Consider the following 12409-nt stretch of genomic DNA (forward strand, 5'->3'; position numbering starts at 1 on the left):
TTTTTAGGATATTTTTTTGGGAATTGATTGGACTGGAAAAAATTTGTGTTTCACTTATGGTAGCAATCCAACTTAGCTCTATGGAGTTCTAACCACAAATCCAATCAATGATTCATAGCAAATGTCAAGACATTCAAGAATTTGTGTGTTGTATAAAGACTAAACTTTCAATACATATTGTATGTTAACCTAAAAAGATGCATTTGTTGCCTCATAATGATCTTCACTTTGAAGAACCTCTAAAAAATTCTCTTTACATACACTTTGATAACTAATAAGATGTCACTATTCGTTGAAGATGTTTGAAGTCCTTTTGATAATTAACGAAACCCATGAACCAGGATTCATGATCATCTACAGCTAGATTTGTATATATTTCTCTAAAGGCTTGTTCACATTCACACATGGGTTCACTAATCTCACTCTTCCAAGAGTTATAGCCGCCTGCAATATCCAATCTAATAAATCCAAGATCAGTTACAGATCTTTGAGTATTGAAGGCATTTATCAATTGGAACACATTGGTATCTTTCCTCTTGAATTTCCTAGTGGATTCGAGTTGTTAAAAAATAAATTATAGGTCGCTCACTATTTTTTTTATATTTCTTCACATACACCAGGCCAAAAATTCAGAGGGTTAATATCCAGGAAGCCTCTAGTTAAGAGGTGAAATTTGTAAATTTTGTGGATGGCAGAAATTTCTACACTCTAGAGCGCAGGAACCAATTTGTAGACAATCATATTGTGTCAACTCTTGGAAAATAAAATCCAAATATGTTCTTATCATGGGACATAAACACATAAATTTGAATTCTGCAGTGTGAAATTTTCCTAGGCAGTAGTGTTGAAAGTCTGGATACATTGATTGTGCAAATGTAAAGAAGAGGAAAAATCACTGCAGAATGCCATATACCTTGAAAGAAATTTAAACATGGAACCTCACACAATGCATGAGTAATAGTTGTGGGTGTGGGCAATAGTTGTAGGTTAAAAATTAGGTTTTACCTTGAAATTTAACCTTATGAAACTTTTATTAAAGATTAAAGTATGCCTTAGGCTTTGATGACTTAAAGTGAGGTTTCATGCCTGTACAAACTGAAGAATGTGAAAACAATATATTAATTGTTGCATATGTTAAAATGCAATAACAACATCTAGAACAATGCTCAAATAGAACCCATGTAAACCAAATGAGCTTATGTGAGGCAAAAACATGATTGATGGGCAGAAATGTATGCATAGTTCAAAAATATGAGGGTTGCTAGAAAAATGAAAATGCACAGTAGCATAGGCCAGTGTTGTCATTCTGATGAAAATTTTCCAGAGAAGTGAATGTGTATCAGTGAGCATGGACAGAGTGTAGTGAAATTATTGTTAACACAATTGAAGGAAAGTTTCTGGAATACATAGCTTTGTGTTATTAGATTCCCATATATTAGATAAGAAAATATACCCTGCATGGAAACATAAATGGAATCCCTCTTATCATATAAGGGCTTGTGATAACTTGTAACAAGCTAGGAAGCAAAATCAAAACCAGTGGCAAGGGAATACTAAAAGAAGCCATTAATTATCATTTCCTCGGAGTGATTGACAAAACATTTCTTCATATATGAAGCATTTCCATTGCTAGTGATGAATGGAATAAACTCAATCCTCTATGGGAGACATCAAATGAGGTAAGAATTACGCTTCTTAAAGACTAGTTGGAAGTTTTGAAGATTCTATATAAAAAATAAATTAAACTGAACATGTTACGAAGTTGAAAGAGCTCAAGCATAAGTTGTGGGGGACTAGAGAAATGATTAAGTGCAAACTATTTTTTTATGTTGTTGAACAATTTTCCAAGGGCATATAATGTGTTTGTTGCCTCTCCATATGTGTGTTGTCCAGGAGAACTATACTAGTGTTTTATAAGGTGGTTGGTATGGTCTTTTAGGAAATAAAAGATGAAAACATATTGATGAGAGGAGTGTGGATAAGGCATTTGTATCCAAACATGGTGGAAATGAACATAAAAGGAAACGATAGAGAAAAAGGTGGGTTTTCAATTAGAATTGTGGGAGGTAGAATATTGAGTACAAAAAAAAGTGATTTTCATTCCAATTTTAGTAAAAGAATGAGAATGAAATCTTATGATCATTGTACAAACTTGGACACACCAAAAATGAGTACTTTAAGAGCAATATTTCTAATTATGGTTCTATCACAATTAGAAGACACAATAAATTATGTTGAGTATAAAGAAAACCAAAAAGATGGAGTAACATAGCTTCTCTCTATGGATGTCCTGAAAAATATTCCTTATGCTTTAGAGTTCTTGGGATCTAACTTCCAAGCACATGTCTAACAAGGAGTACTATTTAAAGTTTGATGATAAAAAACGAGGTAGTGGAACCTTGAGATGATAGAACTCGTGATGTGCAGGGAAGACAAATAGTTCCCACAAGGATGGTTGATGAGAGTGTTAAAAATATCGATAATGTGCTATTTGTTCCACGTTTGAACTAGAAGCTGGTCTCCATTGAAAAAATAACATAAGGAAATTTTGTTGTTTTCAATAAAAAAAATGTTTAATAAAGGACAAAAGTAATCATGTGATTACTAGAGGTTGGTAAAATTCTCTTAATAGGTCAAAGCAATTACAGGAAAGCAACATGCATCATTGGTTGATACAAAGAAGTATATTACTTGTTTCATGATAGGTATGGCCATAAACAGAGTCTCCGACTGATTCTTGTCCGAGTCTGGTCTAATCCTTGGCCAATTTTGAGTTCAATACTGACTTTTAGGAAAATGGGTCATTCACCTAACACCTTGAAAGAAAATGAGTCTACAAAGCCAACTTAGTTAAGAAACAACATTATGAAAAGTTTGGAGAAGGAATGAGAACCACATAGGTACTTGAACTAGTAAGTAGTACATGCTGATGCATACACTCCTATGCAAGCTTAACCATTAGATGATGCATAATATCTTTTGATAGTTATTAATGATTATTCAAGAAGACATGTGTGTACTTAACAATATAATTTATAGGTGTTTGATATTCTAAAGATTTTTATATCCTTGATTAAGAAGGAAAGGGGAAAGAAAATCAAGGTTCTTAGAACAACTAGGAAAGGAGAATTCCTTTCAAAGGAGCTTGTTTAGCTTCATAAAAGAAATGGCATTAAGGGGGTAACTTACAACTTCTTACAACAAATAGTAAAATATAGTGCAGAATGAAAGAATAGGTGTTGAATGATGAAGGGGTGCAATATGGTAATGTTATTTTGGGAAGCGACAGTACAAACAACTGTTTGCTTGCTTAGCAATAGTCCTACAAAGGGGATGGAAGGAAAGAGAGTTTAATGATTCTGAATAGTACACAAATCCAAGTTAAAATTTTTTAGAAATTTTGGTTGTACCAGTTATTTCATGTTCCTAATTAAACTCGACATAAAGTGGAAAGTAAAAGAAAAAAATTTGTCTTTGTTTCCTTTTGTTTTGAATTAAAAGGCTACAAACTATATGATCCCATTTATGGGAACATGATTATTAGAAGGGATGCATATTTTGAATAGAAATCAGATAAAAAATAATCTGAATTTTTGGCAACAAAATTAAGAAAGATTGGAGGAAGCTCTAGAAGAAGATAAGAGATCAAAATTTGAAGGATTTCTTGAAATTCCTTCTATATCTCAAAAATGCAACAAAACACATTTACATATAAATGAATACAAAAAAAAAGGGGGGGGAGGAAATTGATTTAGTACCAAGCATGAAAAAATTAAAATGACACTACAAAATCATCCAAGGATGCCAAATTTGATGAGAGACAAAAATATAAAGGAAGGATGATTTGCTAATCACTGTAGTTGAGCCACAAGATTTGGATTTGATGCAATCAAAACCAATTATGTTGCTTTAATGAATAATGAAACTTGAAAATTAATTGAATTTCCTCTAGCGAAGAAAATGGTTAGTTTTAAATGAATCTATAGGACCAAATTTAAAGAAGAAGGCATGATTGTCAATCATAAAGTGAGGTTGGTTGCAAAAGGCTTAATACATAAGGGTGTCTACTTTGAAAAACCATTAGTGCAAAAATGATACAAATAATAATTGTGTTGGCTGCTAGATTGGGTGGAAATTCCACCAAATGGACAACAAGAACCTTTTTCATAATGTGTTGAGAAAACACCTAGATTTTGTGGCAAAAGGTAATAAAAACTTTGAAATGCATGTTAGTCAAAGCCTTATATGGACTAAAATAACCACCAATGCATGATACCCAAAGTTAAATGAGCATGTTAGAGCTAGTGGCTTCAAAAAAAGCAACGATATTCTAAATTTGGTTATTTTCTTTTTACAAGGAAAGCCTTGCCATGAAATCCAAGGGATGCTTCCTTGCATTTGTGGATTTGTGTACCTATTAAACTCATTAGCATAGTATATTGTGCCTAACTTAAGGGATTCCAAATGGATGCCTTTTGGAATAGAACTAACCAAATTCCTAGCAACATTGGTAACAAGTTGAGCTAACCCCTTAAGCTTAAAATGTTTGGAAAAATATCATCCCACCCATGAGTACTTAAGTGAGAGTGAAATTTCTAGTACCTTGCTAGCCCCAATCAGTCCATTATGGAAAAGATGCCATAAGTGAGGTTTGAACTTGGGTGTAGAGGATAACACCTTCACCTCTTAACTATCCAAGCTAGACCCAATGGACCTAAATTTTTGTATTAAAACAATGGGTGATGACAATGTGATTATTATTGTCTATGTTGATGATTTGATAATAAAAGACAGTTGCACCCACTTCCTTGAAATTATGATTGATGGTATAGAAGGGAGAAATGTGGGTGTCATTTATGTTTAACATAAATACTCAAGAAATGCAAGCTTCATAAAAAAACAATTTTTGGAAACCTAGGAAAGGGATACTGTGTAATACACCTAATAAAAAGGAAACATTAAAATAAAATTTAATTCACAATCATTAGTCTAGAATTAATGTGATAATGTATGTATTACCCTATAGTAGATTCAAACATTCCTTCCTTACGAAGATGTGAAGGAGAGTGGATGGTCATTGTAGAAGGCTACCTTTTCTATTGATATGAATAGTAGCCCTGTCATAGGGCTACTGCTGGATGAAAAGTAACAAGATGAAGTTTTCAAGAGCTTCTATGTTGGACCAACACTGAAACTCAACTTAAAATTTTGTCAACTCCACCTTGAGCTACTATTTTTCCCCAAGCTCAACTTTCCCCATACTATTTCAGAGATACTTCCCCCAAGCTTCACTGAACACAATGAAAAGGTAGATGCATTGTATACTTCACTCACTTTGCATACAATTAAATCTCAGGTTTTACTCATATTGAAAGATTATGCACATAGAGAGGTTTATAGACTTACTGTGAGCCCAAAAATCCTCAACTAGGCCATCAACATTTCTTCTCCATCTATGCAAGTTCTCTAAGAATGCATCTACCTTAGCTATACACAACACAAATAAAGCCATAATCCAGTGAATATCATTATCTCAGAACCCTCCATACTAAAAGTCTATAACTTCAAAGAACAATAAAAATGATAATTGCTGGAAAATGATATTAATAAATATAAATAGCATGTATATTTACCCTAGAGAAAAGATGGGAATGTGAGCATCTTGGTGACAGTGTGCTCGAGTTGCCTCTGCTTCTTATTGCTTTGACAATAGTTGTTCAAGCACGTCATCTAAACCATCAACCTCCCCCTTTGCACAATCTTGGTCCTCCTTGGAATTATCTCGATCATTATCTTAGAACCCTCCATACTTCTTCATCTTTGATTCTTATCCGATATGTGTAATAGGTTTTAAACAATATGTGATCACACCTCATTTGATTGAAGATATCATCAATCCCGAGAAACAATGTATTCTTTAAGGTAGAATTCTTCAATTGTGCTTAGTCAATGCATTAAAGGGTTTCATCATTTAACAAAGAAAAAAGACACATTTAGTTTAAGAAGCTTAGGTGTACTCGTCCTATAAGGTGCCTTTGACATGCAGAGTTGTGCTCCTTGAACAATGACTATAGAAAAATCAACATGTGGTAGTTCTGGTAATGCTTCTCATGATACACAGGGAATGTTGGAAACACCTGCAAGACTCATAGTTGATTATGTTGGTTCTTTATCCAATGTTGGGCCAAATACATGGGTTGAAAATAGATGGAACTCATTTTGTAGACATATTTTAACTCATATTGAGGACATTTGTTTTTAGGATATTGGTTTGAGAATTTATTGGACTAGCCAGAAGTTGTGTCTCACTAGGGCAACAATGCAAATGTCTTTTAACTCATGTTGAGGGTATTTGTCTTGATGATGTTAGTTTGGGAATTCCATGGACTAGCTAGAATTTTTGTTTCAATTATGGAGGAAATCTAACTTAGCTCTATGGAGTTCTAACCACTAATCCAATCAATGCTTCATAGAAAATGTCAAGACATTCATCTTTGTGTTAGCAGGGATTGTATTTGTTTCTAGAAGACATCTTTGGCTCTCAAATATGTCTTCTAGTTCCAGAATGAATGACATTGAACCAACAATGTCTTTAATGTAGTTTTTCTTTTATCTTTGGTTTTAACTTGATATTTGTCACTATTCTAGGATAATCAAAGTTATGGCTAGCCTCAACATCTATCAAAATTGGAATGGATCATACCTGACACTCAATCTCCTATTTATCTTTTAACAAAGACTCTAAAAATGATCATAAAATATAGGACTTACACAATAGGTTGATTCAATTAACTACCTAGTAGGAGAATATACATAATCAGATGCCTCCTACACATCGTTATTGTTCGCCCTCACAAAGGCCAACTGACATTCATTCTCTCTCTCCAAATTATGAAGACAAGATTGATTGCAAATAATGAAACACATTGATGATACAAACACACCAAATAAATAGTAATAGGCAGGAAAAAAGGAAAGCATAAACTTCTTGAATTTATATACAAAACAAAACAAACTAATAGTTCAGAATAAGCACACTACATAACTGAGAAATCTATTTCCACCTCCAATGCAAAAATTATTGACAAATAGTCCAAAAACGTAATAAGGAGATTGCCCTTCTCTCAAAATTTTCATAAGGGAACGTTGATTTGGTATTTTTTAGCATATTCAATCAAGTTTACTGATAAATATAGCAAGAATGATGAAAATTGTTATTGTTGTGTCTTTAAGAAAACATAAAGATCTATTGGGAAAAGCTTAAAGCATATTCCTTATGTGAACAACTCCACTGTATAAATTCTCTCACACATTAAAAAATAACATCACCTCATATGTTGTGAATCTACGAAGAGAAGATGGAAATTTCTTAAAAATTCTCTTGTTGACTCCTCATAGATGGATTTCTCGATATTGAAGATCTCTTGGGCTCAAGTGCAGAACATGAAGAACGAAGACTTGAAGGAAGAAAATTACTTAATGAACGAGATTGTTCACAAGAATCAGCTGAAACAGTTGGCATGCTTGAATGAACTACTCTCGTTGATGTACTTCCAGTTCACATGGTAGAATTCCCATGCTCATTTTCTACCCATACAACCAGAGGACCTAAATCAGTCTTAAAAATTAAATTGCATTCATTGTTATTTCTCTATGATATAATTTGACATATTCATGAGAAGTGTCCTGTCCCTATGCATTTATCTCTATACATCATATTTTTTTAATATTTACACCCATTTGTCATTGTATTTGTCATTTTGGAGGAAACTATAATAACATATATTGATAATGCACAACCATAATTGAAAATGCCTATAAGAAGCCACATCCTAAGTTTATAGATGGGTGTATTGCATAGTCATTCAGTTGTATTTGTTCGGTTTGGCCCCTAAGGATATGGATTTTTTACTCAGAAAAAACCAAACCATGCCATCTAAGTTTTCACCTGTATTTTACAAGTATCAGGTTTTGTCCATATGTGGGAGAACTGATAGAAAATTTCAAATATAAAAAAAAAAAAAATTGCATGCAATATCAATAAAACTAAAGTCAATGTCATTATGAACCTATATGCCATTGAATTTTTATGATACAATGGATCTAAATTCTATTGAAACGTTAGGTGTATTTCATAACCATAATCTTCAAAGTCCTACAAAATTGAGAACAACGTTGTTTAAGGAACTCCATTGTTGTTTGAGTAAATAGATTTTATCCTTTTTAGCATAAGTTCGAATGTGCTAGCAAAAGGTAGCCAATTTCAAAAGATGTATTCATTTTATGAATCTTTCTTTTGTTTGATTCATGTCTTCCATCATATAGCATTGCCACATGTTGTACACTGCACTCCTTGTTCATTTCATACCTAGCCCACTTAAGCCATATAATTTCGCTAAGAAACCAAATCATATGTTTATTACAAATGTATCCCACAAACATTTAGTTGTCTTCATTCAATTTTCCCCTCAATAGGGATGTGCCACTGTATTAGAAGCAACCCTATGTAGTAGTTACTGAATGAGGAGACTGACTCATTCCTCTGACATGAGATGCATAATAATTACAGTGATTTTTTAGATAGTCACTCTTCTTTTCTGTCTTGATCCTAATATGCTAACTACCTTGATTTTTTCTTATTCCTGCTCTGATATTATCAGTCTATGTATGGTCATCATTTGAAAGAAAATAACCTAAACATTCAACCTTGGGTTGGAATGATGATGAAATCCCACAAAGATTGCGTAATAGTAAAAAAGTCAAAGAAACATAAATCAAGCCAATTTTAGGTTCAGAACATGCCAATGAATATATCTGTGACAAAAAACAATCAAAACATGGAAATAGAAAATAACAAGGATCTTATACTTAAAGCAAACAACAAATTCAATGCAGTTAAGCCAACATAAACCCGAGATTTCCTTAGTGCAATAAAAACCTTGGCGATTTTGAATCATGACATGGATCATGAGTATGTGAATAACCATAGGACTTGAACTCGTGATCTCCAAATTGCAATTCAACTGGCTAAAATCTAACCAAAACTCACTTTGTTCTCGCTATCAAATAAAAGATATCTACAAAACCCCAAAAGGGCTTGGGACCCAAAAAACTAAAGAAACCCTCTCACTTGATGCATATAGATGTTCAATACGAACCTTGTTGAAACCTTGGGGTTCTCAGGAAGATAAAAGTAGTTGGCTCTGAAAAAAGGCAGAAGAAGAGTCGAAGCCCATACGAGGACCTTCACGAGTGCAATTAGTTTCTTTTTTAGATCTGATTGGATCTATGGATCCACCAGATTGACTACTGCAATCCAACCTCTTTCAACAATGATTGCTGCTGAACATGTGTTCGAATGAATTTAGGTTTTCACTCTGATGCATTTTGTGCTACTACGATACTACTGCTTATTTTTTTGCATCCATTTTGTACTATTGCAACACTGCTGCTTTTTTTTTGCATCCATTTCGTGCTACTGTGATACTGCCGCTTATTGTTTTTCCTCCGCTTAGCTAATATATGCTATAAACAATACCTTATAATATATATATTATTATATAACATATAAAAATCCTTTTACCCCTTATTATATGGTCAATATATTATTTCATGTTTTTTCTTATTTTTTATGCCCCAATATGAATGCACGTGATATTTTATTGCTTTGCTAATGAAACCCCCGTGGATAGATCAACGACTTCAAAAGTAGCCACTTCGAGGGGGAAACCTCCTTTACATTACACAAATGAACAATTCTTCGATGATACAAATGATAGGACCTCCTTTCTATATATAGGAGTCTAAGGGGTCACAATATAATCAGAGCCGACATAAGAATAATAATGTAAGGGCACAAAAATAACAATGGTGGGCTTCTATGGGGCACAATAATAACAATATGGGGACAACATGGGCACAACAATAACAATAAGGGGCTACAATGACAATAATAATAAGGGAATACACTAGTATTATAGGGACCTAACATACCCCCCTCCTCCAAAAAAGTGTTTTCCTCAATGCTTGAGTAGTTTTGGATGCTTCTGTATACAATTCTCATCCTCTCATGTGGAATCTTCAGCGGGTAAATTCTTCCACTTAATGAGATACTCTGAAATTAATCATTTTCATAGCTGTCGAGTTCTTGTTTCAGTGACTGCTTCAGGTTCCAATATGATTTTCCTTCCTCGTTAAGTTCTGGAAATATTGTTTGAATTGGGAGCTTGTTACCTATTACCTTCTTTAAGCATGAAACATGGAAAACTGGGTGCACTCGGGAAGATGCAGGAATTTTTAGTTTGTATGACATAGTACCAATCTTTTGCAACACCTTGTATGGACCATAATACTTTGGTGATAATTTATTATCCTTCTTAGCTTGCTTGAGGGACATTTTTTTGTATGGTTGTAGTCGTATAAATACCAAGTAATCTACATCAAAACTTCTTTTTCTATGATGTTGATTTGCCTATTATTTCATTCTATTATGTGCCAAAGTTAGGTTATCCTTTAAGAGTTGGAGAACTTTTTTTTGATGCCCGATATGATCTTCCATTGCTTTAACCTTAGAATTTTCTCTTAAATATGATGTGATGGACGGTGTATGATATCCATAAAGTGCCATAAATGGGGTCATTTTTGCTATATTTGGAAGGAATTGTTATACAACCATTCAGCCAGAGGAAACCATTTAACCCATTGTGTCTATTTATCATATACAAAGCAATGAAGATATCCTTGCAAAGATTTCTTCATTATCTCAGTTTTCCCATCATATTGAGGATGATAAGATGAGCTATGAGCTAACTGAGTTCCCAGATAAAAAAATAATTATGTCCATAAATTTCCACTAAAAATAGGGTCTTCGTCACTTACAATAATCTTTGGGTTTCCATGTAGCTTTTGAATTGTTTCCGTAAATGCAGTAGCAACTGTACTGGCTTTAAATGAATGAGATAATGCACAAAAGTGTGCATACTTGGTAAGTCTATCAACTACCACCGTGATCCAGGTGGATATTGGAGGCCACCTACCTATTCCACTTGGACCCCCACCATTTTATCTTTTAGTTTTTCAGTTTCCTTATTTGTAGCACAATTTACTATTTTTGGTAGTTTTTTGGGTCCTTGACTTCTAGAGTTGTTTTGAGGCCCTAAACGATGTTTTCCTGGGAAAATTGGGGCCAACATCGGTCATTGGCCAATGTTGTCCACTCAAAAGCTGTAGTCCTCAGATAGATCTTTCTAACGAGGTATTGTGTGAGTCAAACAGAGATTGTATGCCAAAGTTACGACCTCGAGAAGTTGATGTACCAATTTACCCAAATGGAGCCCATAGTTTGGTGCTTCATCTCCTAGGGTTAGGTTTATTGATGTTTATGGTTTTCCATTGTTTCTCAATAATAAATAGGCCTTCAAGCCTCATTCTAACACAGTTCAGAGACATGTAGCTACCACATCTCTTCTCAAAGATAAGTTACCATCGCCCAAGTTAGTCTTATTTCCATTATGTTTGTAAGCATATTTCAATATTTGATATTAATGAAATGAACTGTTATTTCTATTGCATCTCTGTATTTATGGTTATATATGTAATTTTTTGCATTCATATTTAAATCTAGATCAGTGGTATCTGAGCGATCTTCTCTTTCTCTATTTTTCTTTGCATGTCCCCAATGAGGTCAGGATATAAGGAGTTAGGGCTCAATTTGGTTGAACCTTTGCAAGATTAGACTCGCAAACCCCAACTTCCACCCATGGTGGAAGAAAAGAAAGACGAGGGAGCAGGAGATCCTATCAAAATGTTGCTTGATGAGGCCCTCGGCAAACAAAGGAATGCTATGATGGATAAATTTGCCCAGATCCTTCAACCATTGCCCGCCATTGATGCATCCACATCCAGCGGCCACTTTGTAGGCTCCACTTCTTTTAAGGTACAATTAAACTTTGAAATTACCATATTTGAGGGCCAAATAGATGAAAACATCATAGATAAATGGTTAAATCTGCTAGAAGGATATTTTTCTATTCATGATCTTTCCAGACATAAAAATATTACTTTTACTCTTCTCAAAGCCGACCCCCACATCAAGGACTCATGGGAAACCTACTATGAACAAAAGGATGAAAGTACGACCTCACTATTTTCAACTGCACCCACTTGTAATTTGTTCTGGGACACCATCAAGGAGTAGTACTAGCCTATTGAGAGCTATGAGGACAAATACATGAAGTGGACCACATTGCGACAGGGAAGGTACCAAGATGTCCCAGAGTTTACCAATGTTTTTCATACACTTTGCACGAAGTTCGGTATCAAGGATTTTGAGAAACATTTGTTACTCAAGTACTACGGATGCCTACACAGGTACATCCAGGATGAGATGGATTCCTGGACATCTCCTCGC

General features: G+C 34.1%; 1 pseudogene; it reads right to left on the bottom strand.

The window, feature by feature from the left end:
* Positions 1–271: 271 nt before the first annotated feature.
* LOC149234292 (GEM-like protein 5) lies at positions 272–5730 on the bottom strand (annotated as a pseudogene).
* Positions 5731–12409: the final 6679 nt, after the last annotated feature.

This window comes from Pinus tabuliformis, chromosome 8 (assembly GCF_031772625.1).
Source record: "Pinus tabuliformis cultivar Carrire ecotype Pingquan chromosome 8, CPIR1, whole genome shotgun sequence".
NCBI classification, from domain to species: Eukaryota; Viridiplantae; Streptophyta; class Pinopsida; order Pinales; family Pinaceae; genus Pinus; species Pinus tabuliformis.